At 41.0% G+C, this 25,869-nt stretch overlaps 1 long non-coding RNA gene across 2 annotated transcripts; it reads left to right on the forward strand.

Moving 5' to 3' along the window:
* Positions 1–3,072: 3,072 nt before the first annotated feature.
* On the forward strand, positions 3,073–20,395 carry LOC125326708. Of its 2 annotated transcripts, XR_007203958.1 has the most exons (3): positions 3,073–3,157; positions 16,478–18,300; positions 19,988–20,395. It is a non-coding gene; the product is annotated as an uncharacterized LOC125326708 (long non-coding RNA). The 2 variants fall into 2 exon arrangements; XR_007203957.1 differs by lacking the exon at positions 3,073–3,157 and having other exon boundaries at positions 15,832–18,300.
* Positions 20,396–25,869: the final 5,474 nt, after the last annotated feature.

Raw genomic sequence — 25,869 nt, forward strand, 5'->3', positions numbered from 1 at the left:
GCTGTAGATACCCACAGGATCAGAGGGCCACTCTGTTGTCAGCATCTACAGCAATAAATGGAATGTGACATTATATTTTAGTGGGACTTTCATTAGGCTACAGTTCAACTTTTTCCTTTCAGACTTGTCTCAAAGAGGTTTCAATATCTTTAAGAGGAACACACTAGCATGGTGAGCTTGGAAGATCTGAGTCACTTGAAAATTCAATTACATAATTCAAAGTAAATTTATTTTCTGTTTTATGCAACTTGATCACTATAACCTCAAAATGTATTTTTATTTTCTTTGAACACAAACTGCATGTAGGAAACTGCCACAGAAACTGCAGGTCAGGCAGTGCTGTTCTGTAACAAGTGTCTGGGCTCGGTGTTGGTATTTCTTTAGGACTCCACTTTTTTTTTTTTAATTATTTTGTTTCAGTGTTACTCTTACCCTTTTCATCCTGCAGCACTAACAATTGGGAAACCCTAATAATACCTTGAGAAACCTTTGGGCAGTCCACAATAATACATGAACAGGACTCTCTCTCAACACGGTGCTGTGTGCATAGAACAGACCACCTGAGGTCTACTGTAGAAAGTATTCAGAGAAGATGATAAAGATCCATGATAATTGCCTGCAGCAGTTTGGACAGACAGCCAAGCAGTACAAAAAGATAAAGAAAATGCAAGCGTTATACTACATAATGACTGTAAAGGTCCAAGTACCCAGATACAGCATTTGAAACCACACACCGAGGAATAGCTTTCACTTGTGGCGTAATGAAAGGACTACAGGAAGTACAGTGTTACAAAAATGAAATCATTTTCACAAGTGATGAAATACAAAGCAAGTATTACATGCAATTGCATTTTAAGGACAGTTAGTCACCATTAAATATACCAGTTTCTCAAAATCTGATCTTTTTTGTAATGCATATGTAGAAGAATTTGATGTCATAATGAGGTATGAATTTAATTGCATTATATTTGTTGCTACATCAGCTATTGTCAAGCTATTAAGTTAATTACATGTTAAATTTTAAACTAGATGAAACACATTGTGACATCTGTTTTTTTCCTATATACTCCAGAATTACCATGTTGGAAATGTCTGAGGTTTTGGCAGCTCACTGTCTCACAAATAGTTCATGAATACAATTAAACATCCTTGAGTAGCCTGCAGCATCAGCATCCAATCCTTGCCTTGTTCATCAGAAATACAATTATTGTTCTGCACTAATTCCACCAATTTTTTTTTTTTTTTTTTTTTTTCAGATATTGGCCATATTCTCAGTCAGTGAAAATGTTGAAAACAGACTTGAATGCATTCTCCTAGCTGACAATCTGGCCACAGATTTTGGAATGAATGTCCTACGATCTTTATTAATCATCTATATAAATGAAAGGCGAAGGAAACACTTGAAATTTTATCGCGTTCTTAAAGCACTTGCACTAAAGATATTATTCTTTTCCTTACCATTTTCATAACAAAATATTCTGTTGCAGACCCTGGTAATAGAAAAGTATTCCTTTGTGTATTAATAGCTTATCGTCCTGCAACTTTTACATTATGTTTTGACTGATCAAAAAAGTTTTCTTATCTGATCCCATAGTAAAAACTGCAAAGCATAAAGGTTGCATGTTTTCAGATGCTCAAAAAAAAATGAAAAAAATCCCCCAGACTTCATTTGAAAGATGAGACAGGTGAAGGAATCTGTATACATGAGTTACAGGCTGTAATAAGATTATTATTGTTGTTCTTGTTAATAATAATAATAATAATAATGCTGATATTTTTATGTGTGTGAACTGTTTTATCTGTGTGTGGGAGCAAAAGGAAAAATGGCCACTGCTGCTTTCTGGTAGAACTGATAGGCTGGGAAGTGCTGCCATTAGAAATAACTAATTCTGTAGATATCAAAGGGCTGTTAATAGTGGCTGATTAATACCTGTAGCCATTACAAAGAGTTCATATACAATGGGGGGAAAGTCAAGTTGGACAAAAGCAGCATTTTAAAAGGATATTGAATCCTAACCAAAAACATTACTATTTTGATATTAGGGGAAAAAAATTGGCAGTACATGCAGAGCTCTAGTATCTGCATTTTCAAAGCTGTAGCTGCTCTGGGAAGAGATTTCTAGCTGGTGTGATTGACTACAGGGCTGTCAGCCTGAAATAGAAACCATTTGAGCAGCATGAAAGAAGGAGAGGGTATTTTTCTCTCAAGAAATAGCTAATATTTCAATATTTTGCAACTACACTGATATGCTCTCTAATGTATATTTCATGATATTTTGGCTTGTAATTCTAAGTGAATTAGATTTAGATGCTCATTTAAAGAGTTACTCATTGGAACTTGTTAATGGGAAGAAAATTACCTCACTTTCCAAGGCCAGTTTATGTGTTTATGCTGAAAAGGTGTTTTCTCTCAAGAGAGTTATCTCTGCTGAGATGAAAACTACTTGTTTTCTGGTTTTATTAGGATTTTTTTGTTAAAATAGAGGTGTCTTTTGAGTTTGGTACTGTTTCAATATCAACTGTGAAGAAGCAAAAAAGCAGGCGTAGCTTTAACTGGCTGAACAAAAATTGCTGTCTTGGTGTTAAAACACCCCCCCCACACACATTTTGGCAGTTGAAGAGGTCATGAAATAAAGGAACATTTAAATGCCTAAACCCAGCCAGCTTTTCCAGGTGTAGAGAATTCATTTGTAGGGGTCATTTCCCCTAAGAAAGTAATATTTTTTTTCTTTGAGGCTGACTGCAGGCCCTACTGTGTTCACATAACATAGGGAGGAGGCACTAAAGACCAAGCTAATCAAGACATTCAGGGTGGCATATCAGAGGAGAATATTAAATGGCAGGATTCGGCCACAATTACAGATCACAGATGAGAATATAATCCTACAAGGTGGATTGCTTGAACATTATTTATTAAAGGGGTAAAATGAATGCAGTAACATTAAATAAGAGAATAGATTATTTCTCAGAATAAATATTTTCCTCCTAAATGTAAATATCAATATTCATGGCATTGAATAAGAATTGATAGCCAAGGGCATCACTTTCTGGCTTATTACACTGTTTTGATTTTATAGATTTTTATTCCTGGGAGCGTACTTTCACAGATGCATATGCTTCTGTACAATGAACAGTATTTGACTTCGAAGTTTTCCAGGTAGGAAATTATATTCCTAAGAAACAAGCTGAATTCCATGTTTCACTCTTGGGCATAAAAGTGGTTTCCGTATCTGGAATTGAAGTATTGCTGTGGCAAAAAATATTATGGCAACATTTCTTCCATAGTCAGTGAAAAACTATAAGGCCCTGTAAAAAGGGATTGAGGGCACCTGTGTGAGGCACCAGCTTCTCTCCTCCGACTGCCTACATCTGCCAGCTGATCCAGCACTCCCACATGCTGAAACGGAGAACTGCTTAGAGCTCATCAGTGCAAAACATTTTTGAAAACCATCTGAAGAGTCAGCAGGTTTGGCTTTTCCAGAACAAACTCTTGACATCAAGACATTTTTACAAGTAGGAGCCATGAGAGGCTCCCACTTCACATCCGCATGACTGTTCTTTCATCCCACTCCTCAAAACTAGTGCGGCTGCATCCAGGTTTCCTATCGGGGTGGTTCTTGGCTTCTGCTGCCTTCTGATGATGCTAGGCAGTTGTTGTTGGCCAGCTGTGCTAAGTTAAGTACTGTGTAGTCCTGTGCAAAGGTACCTGTTGGTTTGGGCATTTGTCCTGGAAGACAGAAATGTTTTTTCTAGGTCTAGGTCTAGGACCTTTTCAGTCTTGAGTGAGCTGAACTCACAGATTCTGATTTTCCCAAGGAAAGAGCAAACGGTAGAATGCCCATGGATACAGGCTACTCTCCATCCCTCTTGTTGCAGCTAGGTTATTGTTCAGAAAGGAAAGACAGAACCAAGAAGAATATAAAACCAGACCCAAACTCCCTTTATCTTGTTGCAGAAGATCCTTCTTTATAATGACAAGTCTAAAAGTCTTGGGATTCAAACTCTGTTTCCATTTATATGTACGCAGTTTACTCAATTTTGCAGTGCAAACTGTGAATACTGTCTCTATCTCATGAGCGAGTTACTGAGAGTTGAAAAGAGGGAGATGTGGACCTCATCCTAAGGTAGTCTCTACACTGCTGGTTAGACCAGTCTTCTGGAAGAGCTCACTCTGCAGGCAGGGTAAGAGTGCTAGTGTCAGCTGGGAGTACAAAATGGAATTTGAGCTGAATTCAGAGCTATTCATGGATGTTAGGTGTGGGAATGGCCTCTCTGGGGATGAACTTAGGCATTTCTTTCTCAATTACAGCTTTAAGAGTTCAGTTTGGGATACTTCTAAGTATCTGAGGTGTGGGGGAGGGTAGAGTCTATATAGAAAATTTTGGAGTCCAATATGGAAACCCTAGTAAATTTTAAGCTCTTCTATGTAATGTTAGGTGACCTGAATAGCTCTCTTGGATTTTAGACACCATACAGACTGGAGCTATTACAAAACTGGTAGGAAGACCAATGAGCAGAAATAGGCTCTTACAACTGAAACATGTTTTTTGCCCTCTCATCTTCAAGATACGCACATTTGGAAAAAGTAAAGAAGGCAGTTTCCCTGCTTACAGTCACCCAGTTTTAAATGAGGGAGTCATTTCCCGTAGGTTGGATTGAACTCCTTATTTGATGCATTCCCTGTGTGTCTGTGCAGTTTTCCTTCTGTGAATGGAGTTATCAATATATATGATACTATAATCCATGTTCCTTGTTTCATAGATTCACCACCAACTGCCTGGTAATGTATCATGCAGTGAAAGTGAGGTATTCAGCTGCAATTTTTTTTCAGCAAACTCGTTAACTGACTTTTCTAGACAGTCACTGCTTGTCATTATTTGTGACAAGGGAGTTTTGAAAACTGTTACATGAGCTAGTGGTAGAAAGTACTTCCAATGTACATTAAAAGTACTGCCTCATTTGTTTTACAAAGAAAATCCTAGCAATAGCTCAGCCGAAATTTAATAACTGCCTGGTTTCACTGCTGCTGCTGGTCTCATCCAAAGTCAATTATAAGTGCTTACATTTTTTCAGTGATTGATCTCCGATTTGGAATGTGTGATTGTTTGCATTAACTATTCTGCTTTTACAATTATGTACAGTTATGATACAGATGTACAGATGATAACAAGCTCCCATGATTTGGTAATTATTTTTTTTAAAACTGTAGATGCAGAGAACATTTTAATTGCTTACCACCCCATTTCAGGGGCTCACCAGAGGCATGTCTCACTGAGGCAGGCAGGTTTTGAGTTTATGCAGTTGTATGTTAAATCAACATTCTTTTTTGCTTGTGATGTTGATGGCGGGTGGGGGGGATTTTCTTTTAATTCAATAATGATTAGATTCTCCAGTGCACTTCTCTTATTTTTCATGTAGATTTTGTAATGTCATCTGAGATTATATTCCTTTGGCATGCCTATCATTTGCATACACATAAGGCACTGAAGGCGCTCATTATTTTCAGCTAACAAGTAATCTTGTTCCCACTTAATTTGAAATACATTGTTCTCTGGATCCTGATTTTGGCTTTTACAGTTACTTGCTTCATTGCATTTAGATTACGGTGCACCGTGTTTTAATACATCATATTTAAAACCTGCAAGATAAAGCATCATAATAAATAGATGCATAGATATAGTCACAATGGAAATGTGGCAGCTATGGAGGTTGACATGATTTATCACCTGTCAAGAGTATGTCATCCTTGGCACGGTGGACAGTATGGTGCTGCTCTGTTGGTAAAAGCTCTGTCTTTCCACTGGTCTTACCAGGCTCTCAGACTGCCCAGGGCTGAATAGAGAGGTTGTACCAAAACATTGCTGCACTCACTAGAACGGTGACAGAACTCTCTACAGACAGGGTCTTGTGATAATATTATTGCAGCAGCAACCCATTCCTAGAAGGTGAAAAGACTTATGGAGGTGCATGCACCTGCATGTTCCACTTTCTTAACCCTTGAGCTGCTGGACAAATATGCCAGTGTCTCCTTGCCAAGCGATAGCAAACCACTCCTTCATGTGGGAGCAGCAACTTCTGCTGATATTCATGCACCTCCTGAATTAGTAATTTCCTTTCATGTCCAGTCTAAGATTGTACAAGATGGTAATAGTGGTACGACAGGAATTGTCTTGTGGGCTGTATTTGGCTGGAACAACACCCATGGTAGTGTATCATAGTTGCAGACAGTATCAGTTGCTATTTGCAGTGGCTGAATATCTTGGTAAAAGATTAATGTAATGCCAATGGAAAAAATAAGTTTCATAATTTAAGTTATCTCTTTGGGAAGGTTTTATCAAATACAGCTGTGAATGCTCCTTTCATCTTGCATTAGGGTTGTTTCTTTCAGCTCTTTTTCCATGTCTTAAGATAATCAAAAGAGCCATTTGTACGTTACAATATAAGGGACTTCACAAGAAGCCACCACAGAATATTTCCATTAATATGATACTGGAAAACCTGCTTCTGAAGATTAAACATTAGTTAAAATATTTAGGTTGCATTAAACAATATGGTGTACATTTGGTTTTTGTCAGAACAGAATGCACTCTGTAAATCCCCATACCTGGAAGGTCTCTGTGGAAGGACCATATGAGCTCTGCCGTATTTCGACAGGATATAGCATTTATAGAATGTTCCAATAGTCTCCCACCTTCAGCATGCTGACAGCTTAGTTGAGGACTTCTAGAAGGCACAGAATAACATTGATGTAGCCAACTGGCAGTTCAGAAAAATGTCAGATAAAGTGTTACACAGAGATGAATCTGTGTTTACTTGGTTAATATACACAAATTCCTTATTTCCTTGGAAAGAAGAAAATACTGGTGTTGCAAAGTTTGTTGCAGAGGTGCATAAAAGTGAAAGCAGAAATCCATAAATATACATGTATATGCTACAATATATTCACATCTATAAATTATACAGGTTTTTCAGCAAGGAGTGGTGAATGGTACATCCCTGCATTTCTCAGTATAAGTGTACATCATTTCCATGTGTGTTTCAAGAAATCAACTGAATGCTTGAAGGTGAATGATAAGGGAGTGAGGGTTGTGGAGGACTGAGATAATGCCAGGAGTCACCTGCAGGGTATAGAAAGGGCGGAGCTACCAAACTTACTATGTCGGACCTCACAAAATTTGAATATTTAAGTTGTCTCAGTGCTATTTAATATATTTTTCAGTTTCTCATGATCTCATAGATTTCTTTTGGTGGATTGCCTGTGTTTTCCAATCACAGGGAAATAATGGTTTACCATGATAAATATTCTTTCAGGAATGCATGTTATTAATCTGCCCCTTTAAACACTGAAGTGTTAGCTGAGCCGTAAATGTGTGCTGAAGTCTTAATTTCACTGAGATTTAATCACAGGTTAAAATGGTTTCCTAAGTTAGAGCCAGAAAAGTAGACAGTTTACAACTAAAGGACAGGAGGAAGACAACCTGGTTAGCTCCTAGACTGCATTTGTCATCCATATATGAACGTTTACAAATCCATTTTCATACAAATTTGGGCAGAATTAGAGCTTGGTAAGAGAAGGGAGTACATCAAAGCCTGCCTCTGAACTTAATTGAACTTAGAAGTCACTGAATTGGGAGAATTGCTTCAAACCCATCTTGTACAAACATGATTTGGAATGACCACAAGATGCTGGGATAATATCCAAAAGATAATTAGTAAAACAAAAGCTACTAACATATTTCATGATGTGCATCCTGGCAAGCAGCTCAGCAAAAATTCATATTGATAAAGCCATTGGGGTCTGGGTCACCAGTGTTCAGGATCATACCTTTAAATATTGGAAAGAATTACCAGGAATTGTGTAATGCACCATTTTAATAACAACAAAGTTTCTATATTACAGAAGATAATGTATTATTATAATGCATAGTTTTGATGATGTATAAAGAGAATTTCTTGCACTTACCAAGAACACAGAAAATAAAAAAGTAAAGGAGTGGTCCATTATGAAATAGATTAAATAATTTGACAGAGAATGTATTAAAATGTATGCTTTGGATTATTTTCTGTGCTATATCAACAAAAATATCATAACAGAAACATTTCAAATATAAAATATGTGATTAATGTGCATAAATTTAGCTAGTGTATACAAAATAGAGACAACAGTAAAACAAAAATAGAGACAATTTCAAGTAAGCAAGAGGGACCCGGACATGCTCAAGAAGTGGGCACATGGGAATCTCATGAGGTTCCACATGGTCAAGTGCAAGGTCTTGCACCTGCTTTGGGGCAGCTCCTCGTATCATTGCAGGCTGGGGGATGAATGGACTGAGAGAAGCCCTGTGGAGAAGAACTTGGGGGTGTTGGTGGATGAAAAATTGGACGTGAGCTGGCAGTGTGCACTTGGAGCTTAGAAAGTATCCCAGGCTGCATCCAAAACAGCATGGGCAGCAAGTCACAGGAGGTGATTCTGCCCCTGTACTCTCCACTCTGGTGAAACTCCACCTTGACTACTGTTGCAGTGGTGATCCTGCAACACGCATATATCAAACCAGGAGTCCCGTGGAAAGGAAATATATACGGACAGACAGATTCTTGCTAGCTGTTTCAGAGATGTTTATTTCTCCAGCCGCATGGCCGGAGCTCTGCTGAGGAACTGTCCCAGTCACGGGACCAAGGGTCCTTCTGCCCGCGCAGGGAACACAAACCAACCAACGGGAACGAGGCTGAGCAGGGGCAGGGAAGCCCCGTGTCTGTGCCCTCAGGGCCCCTCTCCCAGGGCTACACGGCGGGGGAGGGACCCCAACACCTCACCCGTTTTATTTTAATAAAAGGAGAATGAAAACAACTGGATAAACATAACAAGAACCGTTTCAAGACAAAACAAGCCACCCTCCTGAGTCTTTAAATGTCCAAACAGATTCTCTGGAACATCTTAGGGCTGACAGAAGGGAGACAGAATTCTCTGAGCATGCTTTGTGGGGAAACTGAGGCAGGAGAGGGTTTAACTTCTTCCCTCCCCCTTTTCATCCCCCACTCGGCATTGGAAAGGGATTTTTGGGGACACAATTGGCAAAAGCATGGTTTTGTGAGGGAAACCATGGATGAAAAAACGGATTGGGAATACACTGGGGGTAATAGGACATAGGGTAAAAGGGAAAGGTGGGATTAGGAAAGGGAGACTGTAGCGGGGGCTTACAATGGAGATACTGTCTAACATGACTACGATTTTTTGCATATATACTGCCTTTTACAGAAACACCATCAGGCCCAGTGACCTGCGATGCTTGTAACCCTTTTCTCCCTAGTACAATATTAAATTCCACCACCTCTCCATCTCCCAAGCTTGGGATCCATTTTTCAGGGTTATTCTTTTTAATAGCAGTTCTATGCACGAATATGTCTTGCTGGTTGTCACACCTTGTTATAAAACCATAATTTTGCTTAACATTATACCATTTTACTATCCCTAAGGTCTTAGTTACTATGATTTTTTCCTTTTTCCGAGTGGCTGCTGTTTTCTGTCTCGCTGCGTCTTTGCTGTCTCTTTCGGTCGCTCCCGTGTTGGAATTGTCGGGGCTGCTGGTGCCTGCGCGCTCTTCCCGGGGTCGCGTTCGGGGCTGCGCGGGCCGGGCCGGGCCGCGCCGCTCAGTTCTCCGTGCGTCGCCTCCTCTGGTCGCAGCTTCGCTGCCGCTGCCGGGCGCTGCACCCACGTCTCGGCCGGGCCCCCGAGCGACGACTCCCCCGTGCCCTGCTCCAGCGCGCGTCTCGGCTGGGCGCGGCTCCGTTCCACCGCCACCGCCTCCAGCCACCGCCCGCGTGCCGTCTCTCTCGGTCGGGCGTTCACGGGGCTCGCTCCACCACGCACTGCACAGGACCGGGTGGGCACCGCCGGGTCCCGCCGCTCCTCGCTCCGCCACCGACACTGCGGCTCGCGTGGCTCCGCCCGCACGCGGGAACTGCCTCGCTGCTGCTCGCAGAGCGCTCGGTGCACGTGGCCTGGGCCGCACGGTCCCTGCGCCAGGCTTCCCTTCGCCAGGACACAGCTGACATTGCTCAACAGTCTCGGTAACTAAATAATATTCACGAAAATATTCTTCCATCGGCATATATTTTGACTCCAGTATTAACTGTGTCCAAACAGTTTTCCAAAAGCCCTTGGTAAGAATTAAATCCCAAGAAACATAGAAAAAGTTCTTAAACAACCATGCCAGGAAGTGTTTCAGTTCTTTTTGAGCTTGAATCAAGCTAAAATTTACAAATCGTTGTTCAAGAATCATTTTAAGTTTAAGATAAATGTCCATATGCGGCTCTGAGAGCCAAGAGTCTTCCCACGGTTCCTCCATAGTTTAGATATGGAATAGCAAAGCAAAACCAAGAAGAGGAATCCAAAGTTTCCAGGGTTTACTCACACAAATCAGTCGCTTAGGGATCGGGGATCGTTCTGCTCTCAAATCTCCACCATTTGTTGCAGTGGTGATCCTGCAACACGCATATATCAAACCAGGAGTCCCGTGGAAAGGAAATATATACGGACAGACAGATTCTTGATAGCTGTTTCAGAGATGTTTATTTCTCCAGCCGCATGGCCGGGGCTCTGCTGAGGAACTGTTCCAGTCACGGGACCAAGGGTCCTTCTGCCCGCGCAGGGAACACAAACCAACCAATGGGAACGAGGCTGAGCAGGGGCAGGGAAGCCCCGTGTCTGTGCCCTCAGGGCCCCTCTCCCAGGGCTACACGGCAGGGGAGGGACCCCAACAGACTACTGCATCCCACTTGAGATCCTCAGTAGAAGAAAGCCATGGACCTGTTGCTTTTAAATGAAAGGAGGGGGGATCCAGACTAGTTGTAAGGGACAAATTTTTTATGATTAGGGTGGTGAAACACTGGAACAGGTTGCTCAGCGAGAAATTGGATGCCCCATCCCTGGGAACATTCAAAGTTGGGCTGGACAGGGCTCTGGGCAACCTGGTCTAATGTAAGATGTCCCTGCTCATTGCAGGAGGGTTGGACTAGATGAGCTTTAAGGGTCCCTTCCAACCCAAACTAGTCTATGATTTCATGACTGCATATCGGTTCTGATTCTGAAAATATTTTGACTTGTGAATAATTTTATTTCCATATTCTAGAGTTTGTGTAAAAGATGTGCCACATTACAGGCAATTATGCAAATCAAAATTTTTTTGTTGTTGTCACTGTAATTGTAGTTAAGTTTACTAGTAAGATACAGCAAGGAACAATGGGCTCTAAATCCTTGCTTAGTTTTTTAGGTCCCATATTTGTGTGCTATTTTCTCTTTCCTAACTTTCAGTATCTCTTTCTCAGCAGCCACCCAGTGCATGATGCATTCAGTTCACTACTTTCATGTGATATATCTGATTATAGTGTCAGAAACAAGGTTACTCAGTGATTCAGCCTGATGGAATTAGTGTTTGGTAGTGGAAGTATTTGGATCAATTTCTCTATAAATACATTGTGAGCAGAATCTTCAAAAAGAGCTAGCATTGCTGTGCAGATTTATTGTCTCCATTTGGATACTTGTGATCATAAATAGGAATAAAATGTGTTTTATTGAAGTATTCTGTATGAAAATTTGCATCTTATGAAACTGAAAAAACACATTCAATGATTTGAAATTTTGAACTTCACTTGAAATCTGAATTCAGATTTAGATCCAAAAGTAGTAAATTATCTAATTAGCAAAACTGAAATTTCTGTCTGTGATGGTAGCTCTTGCACAAGAAAAGAAGGTATAGAAGCTAGTAACAATTCCACCCAACTAATATTTTTGCCATAGTTATTTCTCAAATTGCTTTGCAAATTGACCTTCTCTCATTTTGTAAAGGAAAAAAGTGAGACACAGAGAGAGAAGGTGATTTACCAAAGGTTTTACAGCAGGCCAGAGGCAGGGGTCCAAGCAGAAGCCCTGTCTCTGCTGCCTGGTTCTGCCATCTGTCCACCAGCACCATGGTGCTCATCAGTGATCACTGGGAAACAGAAATCTTCTTCAGCTTTTGCCATAACACAGGCCATTTCTTATTCACATATAGATATTACTTTATGTGACTGGATGAATGAAAACAGATGAAAAAACGGAAGGAAAATCCCTTCCATTTTCAAGATGAGAATCTGGAACATTATAGTAAAATGTATGATGCCAGAGAGATTTATCCCTCTGTGATCTCTTACTGTTTTCTTAAATGAGCAGCTTCTCTCCATCCAGCCATGGTAATTCCCTCTTCATTCCTATGCAAAGAATCAGTTTAGACTGATTCATGTACTTTTACAGGCAGCCACCAAATGAATACATTGCATTTCACTGAGTTTGCAAATGCTGGTTAGGTCACAAGTTGCTTAGACAAAAAGGGTTCTATCATAAACACTGGTCATTTTCACTTCTCTCCTTCTCCTTCTCACGTGCAAGAGGAGTGAGATTCATCAATTGACAGTTATTTGTGAAATAGAGAGTCTTGTCTCTTCATACATCATACACCAAATTAACTACGTTAACTCAGCTGCATGGATTTTTACAACCCATTTAACGATACTATTTAAAATGACGTATGCTTATACTGGTATGAAGGTGTTTTACACTGCCACTGGTTTTCCTTCTGCTAAGGAAAAATAAGCTATTCTTATACAGCTCCTAAACTGGAGAGGTACAGCTTTAACTGTACTGACATAGCTAGGTCAGCACAAGGTCTATTGTAAACAAGGTCTGTGTTGCACAGCTAAGGCTAGATTACTCGGGTTTGCAAAAGGTCTGCCTACAGAATATGCACAACCAGTGTAACTAGTTGTGTTTTAATAAATACTAATAACACATGTCTAATTACCACAGTTCATCTCGACATTTCCTGCCTGCCTCTCACAGAATGACTAAGCGCTTCTCTCTCACCACCGAACCAATTGCTGGCTACACACTATTATTAGGGGCGGTTCGGCATAATTTTCACAGTTATAGTACATGTCATTTCATACTTGTGGACTGCCAACAAGAGAGCACTGTCCATCCAGAAGAGAAATACTGCCTGCAATCGCTTTCAAGGGCTGAGAGAGGCAAATGTTTACTCGCAGGCACAGCTTTTCTGACTGTGAATAGTCCCTGTGCTTTCAAAGGGATTAAGCCTGGTAGTAAGTATTTGCAGAATCAATGCCTTGATCAGCATGCTCAAATGGTTAATTTTGCTCTTTGCAAATGTGTTTGAAGGATGCTAAAGTAGTGTCATGATTGTACACATGGAGGTTAGGTCCTGTTTTGGAATTTCATTTCAGTTTTTAAAAAGCTTTCGCAAGCAAACCCCCGCTGTTACATTTACTCCAAAGTGTGTTTTGTGATGAATGTAGTGGTCAGAATGTCACACAGACAAATACTTCAGTAGAAACATGCAAATAATCAGAGAGAAATGAGCAAGTAATCCAATTACAATGTTCCAAAGTCTCATTAAATAATGGGATCTAGAAACTGTGGGTTAGATTTATTACTGGAATGAACAGATACCATTCATAGAAATTGTAGGCTAATTGAAAAAAATTCAGTAGAATATATGGATTTTATGGAAAGAAAATATCATTAATATCTTTTCTGCCTTCTTTTCCATTTCCTCTTAACATGCAGCCAGTTCCTACTCTCTGTTTTTGCCCTGTTGTCTTGCTGTCATCTTTTCCTGTCTACACCCTTTCCATAACTCAGTGCAGCACTAGATCCAAGAAGCCAGTTTTGCCTGCTACTGTGAAATCTGTGGTGGTTTTGAGTGCTCCTCTCAGCCAAAAATCAACTCCACAACTTGGGCTCTTCTTGTTTCCCCCTGTGATTAATCCTTCATAGATCACTAAGGAGTTGGGCCACAGAGGAGCTCTCTTTCTCTCTTGCAAAAGGAAATGCCCTCGAAGGTGCGTTGAGCCCCTTCCAAGGAGCTCTGGGAAGATAAATAGCATGTCTGTGCTGTCCACATTGATCAGCTGCAAACTTTGCACCTACTTCTTATCTTCACTTGTCCACAAAGCCTGCCTGTCACTGTGCACATGCAAATGCAGCCTCGATAGCTAGCTCTATAAATGAGAAATTCGGATGTAGGTGATAGCTGCACCCATACCTCAGCTCCACCTCTTTGCAAGCATGGTTGATGCCCCTCCACTCCAAAAAGTTGTTGAGACCCCCACACTGAAGATGTACTTGGTGTTCAGCACCTGAATTATGAACATATTTCTATATTTTGGCAGTGTGATTAAAACCGGTCACATCATAGGGAACAGGATTTGTAGAAAATTTTGCAAAGAAGGTAAGGTTATGCTACAGCAGTTGTGCATTGCATGAACTTAATGATGTCTTTGTTCTGTGAACTCTAATAATTAAAATCTAGTCCACAGTCGAATCAATATATGTTGCCATTATTTTCACTAATGTATGCACATAAATAAGAGTATAGGGAGAAGTTGTAAGTATATGTGATGAGGTTAATGAAGCCTTTGATAATACTTCACCTGGTATTTTCATAGTTGAGGTACATTTAGGTACTGATAAACATCATTGAATGTTAATAACTTAAAATTAATAATGCAAAAATGGAAACTGCTTACCAACAGCAGTTCAGTATAAAAATATTTTAAGATTGTAGAAGGGAAAGAGAGCACATATAAGTAAGCAATGTCATACTGCTGCACAAAAATAAACATCCTATGAGGATGTCATAGGAGAAATGCTGTATGTAAATAAAACCAAACAATCCTTCCACACTACTTAGCTTTCTGAAGGTCCAAACTTAAAAATTGCTCATGTTCTTGTTTTTTCTGCAGATCAATGAGAGCAGGAATCCAAGGACAAGCAATAAGATTGATTGATTCCCTTCCTTGACAGTTCAGGACCAGAACCACTAACTGATGCTGCAGAGAAGTTCACTGTGCACATTTTTGATCCACATAATGTACATAAGCCTAGCATGTTCATAAACTAAGGGAGTAGGATATTATTTACCTGAATGCCACTGAAAGCATTTGCACTCACAAAAAAATATAATGACCTCCCTTTTAATAAAAGTAGCACATGACTTCCATCAACTGGGACTGAAAATTTAAAATCATAAAATCCTAGAATATCCTGAATTGAAAGGGTCCTACACTAGGATCATCCAGTTCAACTCCTGGCCCTTCACAGCACTATCCCCAAGAGTCACATCATGTGCCTGAGAGTGTTGTCCAGAAGCTTCTTGAACTCTGTCAGTCTTGGTGCTGTGACCACTTTCCTGGGGAGCCTGTTCCAGTGCCCAAACAGCCTCTGAGTGAAAAGCCTTTTTCTAATATCCAACCTAAACCTCCCCTGACACAACTTCAGGCCATTCGCTGGGGTTCTGTCAGTACTGCAGAGAAGAGATCATTGCCTGCCCCTCCTCTTCCCCTCACAAGGAAGCTGGAATTGCAATGAGGTCTCCCCTCAGTCTCCTCCAGGCTGAACAGACCAAGTGACCTCAGCTGCTCCTCACACAGCTTCCCCTCAAGGCCCTTCAGCATCTTTGTTGCCCTCCTTTGGACACTCTCTAATAGTTTCATGTCTTCCTTTTATTGTGGCAGCCAAAACTGCCCCCAGGACTAGAGGTGAGGCTGCCCTAGTGCAGAGCAGACCCTTCCTTGCCTGGCTGGCCATGCTGTGCCTGATGTCCCCAGGACAGGATTGACCCTCCTGGCTGCCAGGGCACTGCTGACTCACGTTCAACTTTCTGTCGACCAGGGCCCCCAGGTCCCTTTCCATGGTGCTGCTTTCCAGCATCTCATTCCCCAGGCTGTCTGTACATCCAGGGTTGCCCCATCCCAGGTGCAGAATCTGGCACTTTTCCTTGTTCCCTTCGTATGATTGATGATTGCCCAGCCCTCTCATTTGTCAAGGTTTCTCTGCAGGGCCTCTCTGCCTTTGAGGAAGTCAACAGCTCTTCCCAATTTAGTGTCATCTGCAAACTGATTGAGTATACTAGCGGTATATAAGGGTCTGCATAGCAAAAGCAACTTAAAAAGAGATTATTTGGGGCAACATTGAAATAGTAAGGCATGTCCCTCCTGACCCAGACTGTCACAAGAGCAGCATACAATAGAAGACTAGACTAGGATCCAACAGCCTGAGTTCAAATCCTTCTATTCTTGATCTGCTCAGCAGTAGTGAAAAAGTCAGTGTATCTCTCTGTTTCCCTTCCCACTGAAGTTCTTGGTTTCTCCTTTCTGTGTTTTGACCTTTTTGCCAGCTTTGACTTTATCTCTTTGGAGCTGGACCATCTTTCCCAGTGTTTCCATAAAGTTCAGTAGAATGTGTCTCTGGATCTTTGTGTGAGACTTTAGACACTACCACGATTGTAATTTGGCAGGAAGGAAATTAATTTCTTTCTTAGGCAGGGAAATGATCCCAAATATATATTAACGTCTGAGACTTGAGGTTCAACAAATGGCTGTTTGCTTCTGTGGCGTCTACTTTAGCATGCCATTGACTTCACAGGATGTATGCCGAGGACTGGAGCTGTACATATGCTGCAGACAACTTGCCTTTGGCTGAAGACTACAGAAAGCTAGACTGGCATTAACAGCTGCCTGAAGCACAGATTGCAGTAAAGTATATCATGTTCATATCATCATTACATACCTTGGATTCCACTGTAAGCCTGAAGTCTGGGGGTGAGGAGAACTGTTTGGGCCATAAATACATTAGCTCAGCATGATGAACTGTGTGGATCTCTTCTTCTTAAGGGAAAAGAAGAAAGTGCTTTTATTCCACAGTCACATTCTTGGGACTGCTATAGTGCAAATCAAGACAGGAGTTTTTTGCTTGTCACAGAAAACTTGGAGACATTTCTGTCTGTAACAGATATTACTGATAATCTCAATACATGTATATCTGAGGCAAGGTTAAGTGTAAATCTTCATTTGCAATCAAACTCAAATAATAATTCGTGAGTGTGCTTACAGCTACATCTGCAATAATAGTTATTATTCATTATGCATTTTGTGGAGTGTTGGCAATTTTCTTAAAGGGGAATAGAAGAAAAATTTTATAAACAAGTAAGAGATAATTATTAGGAACCCAGGGAAAAGAGAATTTTGGCTTTTATGATGCTTGGACACTGTGGCGAAGAAATGGACCAAAGGCACAGAGAATCAAGGATGAGGAAAAAAAAGGCATGATGCTTTTATGAGGGGAGGACTTGGCAGCAAAAGAAATGTTTTGCCTTCCCTAATACTGAATTTTTCATATGGCCAAAATGAGCATAAGGGGAAAAATAAAGCCAGAGATAGAAATCCATCTGACTGAGAATGGATCCAAGAGATTCTTCTTTGTTGTTTTGTTGTCAAAGTTCAATACATAGTTGGAAGATACAGATTTTTAAAAATAATGCATATTTTAAAGAAATTGTATCCACAACTACCAAAAGCAAGTTCAGCATGAACAGAAATGTTGCACTGCTTTCCCTAATAAGGGAAAAAAGGGCATAATATGATGTCTCTGATTGAAAACATGTTCTCTTTTCTCTCTTGTTTGCTGTCAAAGTCTAACAAACTTATTTGCATTCAGTTCTCCCAAAATTTCTGATAATTTTGTCACTTGCAGCCGAACCTTTATGCCTTGAAACACAGCATCGCCAGCTCGTCCAAACAAAGTCTTAGCTGCACCATTTACTGTACACAAACTGAGATTAAATAAACAAATTCTGAAAATAGGGCATTAGGGTGTTTGTTTGCACTTGGAAATCATCACTATTTTTTACCTTACCAGAAAAATTGCCCCACAAAGCAATTTCCGACCCTTGATTCAGCATGCTGCTTCGGCATCGTTCCCAATCCCTGTTAAGCCTGAGCATAAAAAACACCCGAGGCTACTGCGTGCTGCTGCAGAGCACCACACTGTGGGTCAAAGGGACAGTCCTTCTCACCTTTCTTTACTGCCCTCTATCAAACAAATAACTTTGAGATGTTGAAAACATTTGGAATTAATAGAAGAGACCCTACCCCCACGTGCAGAGTGTTTCCAGCGAGCGGCACGGGGCTGTGCAGGTTTCACCTGCACATTAGCTCATCCGTGGGCAGTTCCAGCAAGGTTCAGAACATGAGGCCCTTCTAGCAGGGCTTGCAAAAGCTAATCCACAGAATGTTTCTGCTAATTGAGTCATGTGCTTGAACATGTGGAAATTAAAATGTAGCTGAACCTTTTTATCTAATTGCTAAATTGAGCTTTGTGTACTTCAGCTGAAAGCAGCGGAGGGGACCTTCCCACTGCACAACGTATTTGTTGGACTGTGCATGGACTGAATGGGCAATTTAAAACAGGTATTTATTTAGTGCATTTCTCTGATAGAATATATTGAGTGTATTTCTCTTCTTTAATTCCAATACTGTATTTCTCTTGTACATCTATCTATATCTATTTGAGCATGTTTCAATGATGTTTTAGCATGAGCATCTTGAGGATATTTTTATACAAATGCAGGAGCACATGTATTGACAGAATGGAAAGTTGGGGAAAAAGGAAACATTCATGGATATTTTTTTCTGTAAACACAAGTAATTTACAGAAAGATCCTCTGTAAATGTTATCAGTTTGTGCTACTGTAACTATTACTATCAAATGAAGTAGGAACATTGCAGTAGCTCCTGAGGGCACTAGTCATAAATCAAGTCTGTACGACTCGCTGCAAGAGTATCAGTGGCTCCAGAAAAATGTTCTGCTGGGGAACGGGGGAGGCCGCCAGGGATAGCTGCTTGCTCTTTCTGCTTGATTAGACATCCAGAGCCTGACGAGTACAGCTGGCCTTGTCATATGCAACATGCCAAGGCCAAACATGGCTGACCATGGAGAGCTGTTCTTAACTCATGAAGTATGGCCCTAGTCCTGCAAGGACTGCAAGCACAAGCTTTCTGAGCTGTACAAAAGCATATGAGTAATGCCCAAGTCATCTAGCAGTAGACACAGAGCTGGATTAAACGTATAGGTGCCCACATGCAACTTTTTTATCTGTTGACAAATCTCTAAAATTTGAGCAGGAATTAAGGCATTAAGTGTGGAAACCCTTTTATAAGCAAAAAAAGAGAATGCATTGACATAGTTTGAAACAGAACTACCCAGAGTTGTGCCAAGGCACCTGGTAGGGCTCAGGTTGGAAGATCAGCCCAAGCACAGATGAAACTACACAGTGAAGCCCCACACACTTTCCCAGTGAGTTATCACTGTGCTGCAGCATTACAACTGCAGACAAAAATACCGCCCTGTAGCAAGCATGAGATGAGTGAAGCAACACAGTTATTGATGCAATCTTGGAAGTGCCAGCAGTGACCGAGGTTTTCCTTTTGGTTTCTCTGTGCAGAATCCGGGTCTGAGAGACCCTGACATTTAATTCTGGAACTCCCCCTGTGATATTCACGCACTTCCCTAAACTGGATATTGCACAAATTGAAATGAGTGTCTGTGCTTCACTGATCATTCTGTGGGAAAATGTGTCTGATAAATAAGTTTACTTCCTTTTTCCCCCTCAATTCCTTCTCTTTGTACTAGATTTTGCATAAACAAAATCCCAAATACCATATTCCCTTGAAAATATTTTCCCCCAATCAGATCTTAAATTTCTACTCCTGGCCTCTGATTCCCGTTCAAATGTTGTATGAAGAATTAAATATCTAAAGTGTAGAAACTGATAAAGTCAGACTGTGAAGCACTGACAGTTTTTGCAGCTGTTTTTGCAGTGCAAGCCTGCGTCCTTTCCGTTTTTACGAAAACACGCTTTATCCTGTTTTATTATGGCTAAACTCCTGCAGATTGTCTGCTTCAGGGAAATACTGCCCCGTGACCTGGCAGGAGTCCCTGCCAGCGATAACCCCGTCCCTGCCGGGGGCCCTGGCTAATCGCACCTCCCCAGCCTGCCGGCCCCCTCGCCCCACGCCCTGCGCAACCAAGACATCTGTATTCACTATTTAACAGAGTTATTCTCAACAGCAACTTGTTTCCAATATCTCCTTACAGTGCTGCTGGAGAATGAAGCCTGTCACAGCTTTCCGTGGTTACTTCGCATTAGCGCAGAGCTGTTTCTGTAAATATGCAGCCTGAAAATACTTGGTTACAAACTCTCATCCATGCAGAGCTATGACCGGATTTGCAAAAACGTGTGGAAAAAAAAGATGAAAATTTTCAAGATTTCTTTACTGCTGCTGAAAATGAATCATCTATACATGAAAATTATGAAAACTCAAAAAATGGCACATTAACATACATCTAAAGAAGAACTGCATAACAATTATATAAATACTAAGTCTGTACCAAGATCTAAAACATAATTACAGACTCAATTTTCTGACAGATGAAAGAGACAATTTTCCAGAAATTTGGTTCTGTCTATGTCTTAAAGATACTGAATAAAACCTTTCTTTTTAATTTTTTTTTGTCCTGCTACATTGCTTCTACTAATCAGGAAAATTCCGTATTTTATTTCATATTGTCTTTAGTAATACAGTTGCTACCTGGAGAATTATGGCAATAACAAGATATTTCAGCCTTGATGACTAGGTAAAATTAAAATATGGATATGGTAAAATAATTCAAGTTATTGCAAGTATAATGAGAAATTTTCTCATGATTTTTAAAAATTTTAACTCTTTTTTGGTTTAAATTATATGTTTATAGTAAAGGCCTACTAAAATGTTTTGCTACTACTGTCTTGAGCCTTGTGACCTTGAGCCTAGTGTAAGGGAATTTATTTTGAAAGTAAAACTGAAGACAGTCACCTCATTTAAAATTTTTTCTTGAAGGCTTTACATACAACTTTTAAGTGTTAGTTTCCTCCCTCAAGAGCAAGTGAGGGAGACAGAACAGAATTTCAATCTTCAAATAAATGTAATCAGTTCTCAGGACTTGTCACTAAACTTAGAGTTTCCTGTGGATTTTCAGCCTTCTAGGTGCCCATTCTAGCTGTCCCTTCCTCATGTGAACTAGTAGTGTGGTGATCACTAGAATTTTAATTCGATTATTTTATTTTATACTGCATTTTGGTACTGTTTGTGATAGATACAGTAAAAAATGTGTCAGTCCAGGTTTTGCATGAAGCAGCAATCAGCCACTCGCAGGTTGGCATTAAATGGCTGTGTGGGCTGGATTCCTGAAGCACCTGAGAAGTGTTCTTATGTCTGATGTTTAAAACGTATTTATGCATAGCTTCGCTGAGCGTGACAAGGCTCATATGAACTAAAGGACTAAGTGGCATTTCTGAAGTAGTATGGATGCTGCCAGTTCTGAGGATGTAGTGTGACAACATGCAAAGGTACCCAAATTAGAGGCAAACAAGGTCACAGCTAGAAAACAAGCCAGTGCTGCAACTGAATTAATCCACCGTCTTCCCCAGACTAATTGGCCCTGCTGAGAGTGAGTGTGCTCATTAGCCCAGGAGCAGCAGCAGCCTCGTACCCACTGCAGACCGAAGGTGCTGGTTTTGACAGGCAGAGCTCCACGATGCACAGATGTAGTAGTTTGCACAGAGGGTCCTGGTGCAGCATGGCATGGCTGGAGGGGACACTGGGTGACACTGAGGCTCAGTGCCTGCACTGCCTCAGTCGGCAGAGGCACGCCTTGGTGGCGGGTTACACCAGCCCCAGAGGGATTCAAGACCTGCTGCTGGCAGATCCTGAGCTGATAAACTCCACCAAGGCTGCCTGGCTTCGCTCCAGCCCTGACTGCAGGAGATCCAGGCTGGAGCAGGAGACGTGTGGGGCAAGGCAAGGGTGGCAGATGTCAGTGAGAGGCTCAGGGCGAGGAGGCAGCAGGAAGCTGCAGAGGAGGGTGTGGAGACAGAGAGGTGACAGTGATGGAGCCGGAGTTTTAAAAGTAAAATTTTAGAGGTTTTTCAGAGCAAAGAAACCTGTCAGTAAATCTCCAGGAGTAACTGGTGGAATCCGCATGGACTATCAGGCTTCATCTCCTCTATTCATCAAAACCAAGACTGGGTTCTTTAAAAAACTGCCCATGCTGCATTGGGATGGGGTTTTCTGCTCAGCAAAAATATGCTTTGATAATTCATCTGATCAGATGGAGAAAGGCAGAAGTAGTGAAACCTGAGAAATAAAAGGGAAAGGCAAATCTGCTCAGGAATAGGACTGATCTGACAGTCCACCTGGACAGTGGACTTTAAGATGGGAGGAAAGGCTGTAATCTTAAAGTTGTCTTGGTATGGTACCCAAAGAAAGTGTCACACAGTTGGGGCTGGTTGTCACCCTGACTAGCAGGTCTGCTTCTTCATCAGATGCTTTTAAAAATAAATAATTCCTTCTAAACCACATCCTAATATATTAGTAAACAGTGTTGGAAACTTTTCAACATCGTTTTATCCTGTTGTGGAAGCACATAGTAACCATCCAACTACTAATAACACATTAGTTTGGAGCTCCTCCAACTAAGGCAACTTTGTACTTCCTAATAGAGAACTTTTGAACATCTTAATATCCATTTTCATGGTATCAGGCTAGAATTTGCATTTTTTAAAATTAACTAACCTCTTTACTCCTTTGAAGTACATATCTGTTTTAATTTCACTCTGATGGGTCTTGGGTCTCTTATAGATTGTCCTTTAAATCTGGATTGCATCCGTGGCCAGGATGATCCTCTGAAGGCTGAATTCCACAGTTACCTCTTTGTGCCACACAACTTCTACCATTATATGGGTTTGCTGATATTCTTTAAAAGCTCTGTGACTTCTCTAAAGTTGTGCTAAACTATTCAGACCCAGTGAATATGCCACTGCTAGAGGTGCAACCTTGAGACACTGAGCAGAATCTTAGTGTAAATGAGATTCTTGTGCCTAAAAAAGTCTAGGACAACATGCTGCCCTGAATTTCACTTTTGCTTTGGATGTGATAAAAGGATTTTCCTTTGCACTTTCGGGGGAATATATTTTGGGCCTTATACTGCTAGACTGGTCTTGGTGCAGAAGACACGGTGGGAAGATTTAAGAAATGTAAAAATCTGTTCAATAATATTTCATTTGTCTTTAATACCTGCCTTTTACGACCTGTAAAAATCCTAAATGTTTGTTTTATAAGTCACACTCCCTGTGTAAGAGGTAAAAAACATCTGTAGCACATTGCAAGACCATCCTGTCTGTACAGATGGCTGTATGCAAAGGAGAGAAATTACCACAGCAGGTCTTGGGCAGCCTTTACCCCTGCACACTTTGGAACTCTAAGCCTTGGTAAATTCAGTGGGGTGAGAATAGGGCTTCAGTGCAAAAGATACTGCTCTGGCCAAGCATCTGTCCCACATGGAAACACGAACACAGCTGGAAGGTGTGTTTTGGAAAAGATTTGTGCATGCAATAAGACATGCACTTAGAGCAGCATGTCAGCATGACTTTCTACCTGCTAAAGAAGTTTTTCCTGCCCTTTTTTGAATTTGCATACAAATCGGTGTGTGTTTTCTTGGCTGAGTCCTAACAGGACAAAGCAGTCCCTGGCTGAATTTATTTTTTTTTGTTCTGTTTTTGTAGGGAATCTTCTGTCTGCTTGTTCATCTCTCTCCCAGTTCTCAGTGACTTCTGGAGCTGTGTATCAGATTTGATTGAAATTTGCCAGAATTGGGTTTGTTAACTGTAAATTAGATTATTCCAGTCTCACCATATTCTTACAGTACTTGGAGTTTATGCAATTTAATTTGGCTTGAGATTTCCTCAGTTTCTTGCTTTGTCTTGCATAGATGTGATCATTGCATGCAGGACCAGCAGTGGTAGTGACTGTTCTGCAGAAAAGATGCTGATATGTGCTGGAGAGACAAATGGGAAGATCTTTGTTAGAAGAAATGGAGTTGGTATGTGCCCACTGCTAAACCTGCTTGGAGCTGAAGTGCTCTTGTGCAGTATAAAGGCAGCACTTTGACTCTGGCCTTTGTAGTTCAGGAATTGTCTGGACAGCAGACACACAACAAGAGTGAAATCACAGTGGAAACCTTGATGCTGGTCAGCCGTCTCTTCTTGTTAGCTTCTTACAGCACACATGGCTTTTTTCAGTTTAAAATGATGAGATTAATATAGATTCTTTGGCTTCATTTTTCAACCAGCAAAAGAGCAATATATTTATCTTGAAAGAAGAAAATATATTGCTTGTGAAAAATACTCACTGGAGAATCTTGGAAAAAGAAAACTGTTCCTTCTTGTTCTTTTATTAAAGGGGGTAAAGCACAGGCTTCCTTGCTGCCCTGTCACAAAACAAAAAAGGGTTTACTTCTAATTTGAAGAGACGATACTTATGCAGAATTTTCTCAGCTCATCTGTCTGGGTACAGACAGATGAGCTGAGAAAAAGAATTTCATGAGGCTTGAGTGCTATTGGAGTTGAACAGGTAATTTATTTGCATCTGCATGACATATGTGCACTTTTGTTTAACTCTGACATATTAAATAAAATTTCTTGGAAAGTATGATTAATTGAAAGAGACATCAGGAATCAGGCTTTTAAAAAGGTCTTCTGCAATGGAGCTACACCACAAATGTTTTCCCAAAATGGAACCCCAAAATTTTCAACCAAAAGGAATTGAGTCTTAGATTTCTCAAAGATAGTCTGCTTTCACAGCCTTGCAAAACTTCTTCAGGGAGGTAGATGAAAATAAGCACTCCTCTCAGTAAGGCAGATTATACTGTGAAAGCAAATGTGTTAGTGAGTACCAGGGAACTCACATGAGGGAGGAGAGAGCTGCAAGAAATGTTTCAATCAATGCCTGCAGCATATTACACACATAATAACCCAACCAAGCACAAAAAGCCCTCTGAAATCAACTTTCACATGATCTGTCATTTAAAAATTCTTCATTTGTCAGACATGGATTGATCCCTGCTCATAGGCCAGTGAAGCTGAAGCATCCTCTGGAGCACAGATGTGTTATTCTCTTGTATTCTGCAGGCACACATCGAGTACCTGCTCTGTGAGCAGCAGGGAGTGATGACAGGCTGCCCGGGGACCAGCAGCCTGCTGTGCAAACGCAGCACGTCTCCTGCATTTTCAGCTCTGTCTCCCCCTTCCTCGCCGTATTTTTCCATGGGGTTGCAGCACTACCACAGTCAGTTAAGCCCAAATATTTTCTAGCTAGCTAAGAATTATTTTAGATCTCCAGGTGACACTGGAAGCAATTTGATGAGTTTCCTTTCACAGCAGCTGGCCAGCAGTTTGCTGTTGAGAGAGAAAATGCCAGGCAATGATTCCTTTTTTTAATCTGCTGTGCAGCTTCAATTCTCGAAGCTTTCTGTTCTCCACTGAAGTTGTTCCCCCAGGTCCCAGTCTCCCTCTTCCCTCCAGCAGCAGAAGCCATCACTGTACTCACTGAGAGCTTTGCCCCTTCCCCACTGCCCTCTGCCCCATGGGGTTTTGTCTCTGGTCTCAGGCATGGGCATGCAGGGAACGTGACACACTTCCAACACTTCTCAGACAATGTTAAAAGATGGTGTGGGATCATAGTGAATTAACTTCAACCTGTGAGCAGGTGCAGTTACCAGGGTAAGGACCACAGGCACCTTGAGTTCCAGATTATAATATTATGCAAGTTCATCTCTTCACCTCCACTTCTCTACTCCTCTGTGTGTGTGTGTGTTTTGTGTTTGTGTTTCAGAGGCATGGCAATGTGAAAAACCCCACAGTTTGTAGAAGGGAGAAGAGGTGGTCAAATGAATAACTGGGTTGGAGGGGAAAGCCAGAAGAGCACTAGCTGATTCACACACACTATCCACCCAGCCAGATTACTGAATTATCCATCCTGAACCTGGACAGTTTCCAAATTCTACATTGCAGATTCAGCTTATCTAATTAAATGTGTTTCAGAGGCTTGACTCGCTGCATGCCTTTATTTTGCAAAAAATGTAGGAAAAAGAGGCAGCTGCCA

The sequence above is a fragment of the Corvus hawaiiensis genome, chromosome 5 (assembly GCF_020740725.1).
Source record: "Corvus hawaiiensis isolate bCorHaw1 chromosome 5, bCorHaw1.pri.cur, whole genome shotgun sequence".
NCBI lineage: Eukaryota > Metazoa > Chordata > Aves > Passeriformes > Corvidae > Corvus > Corvus hawaiiensis.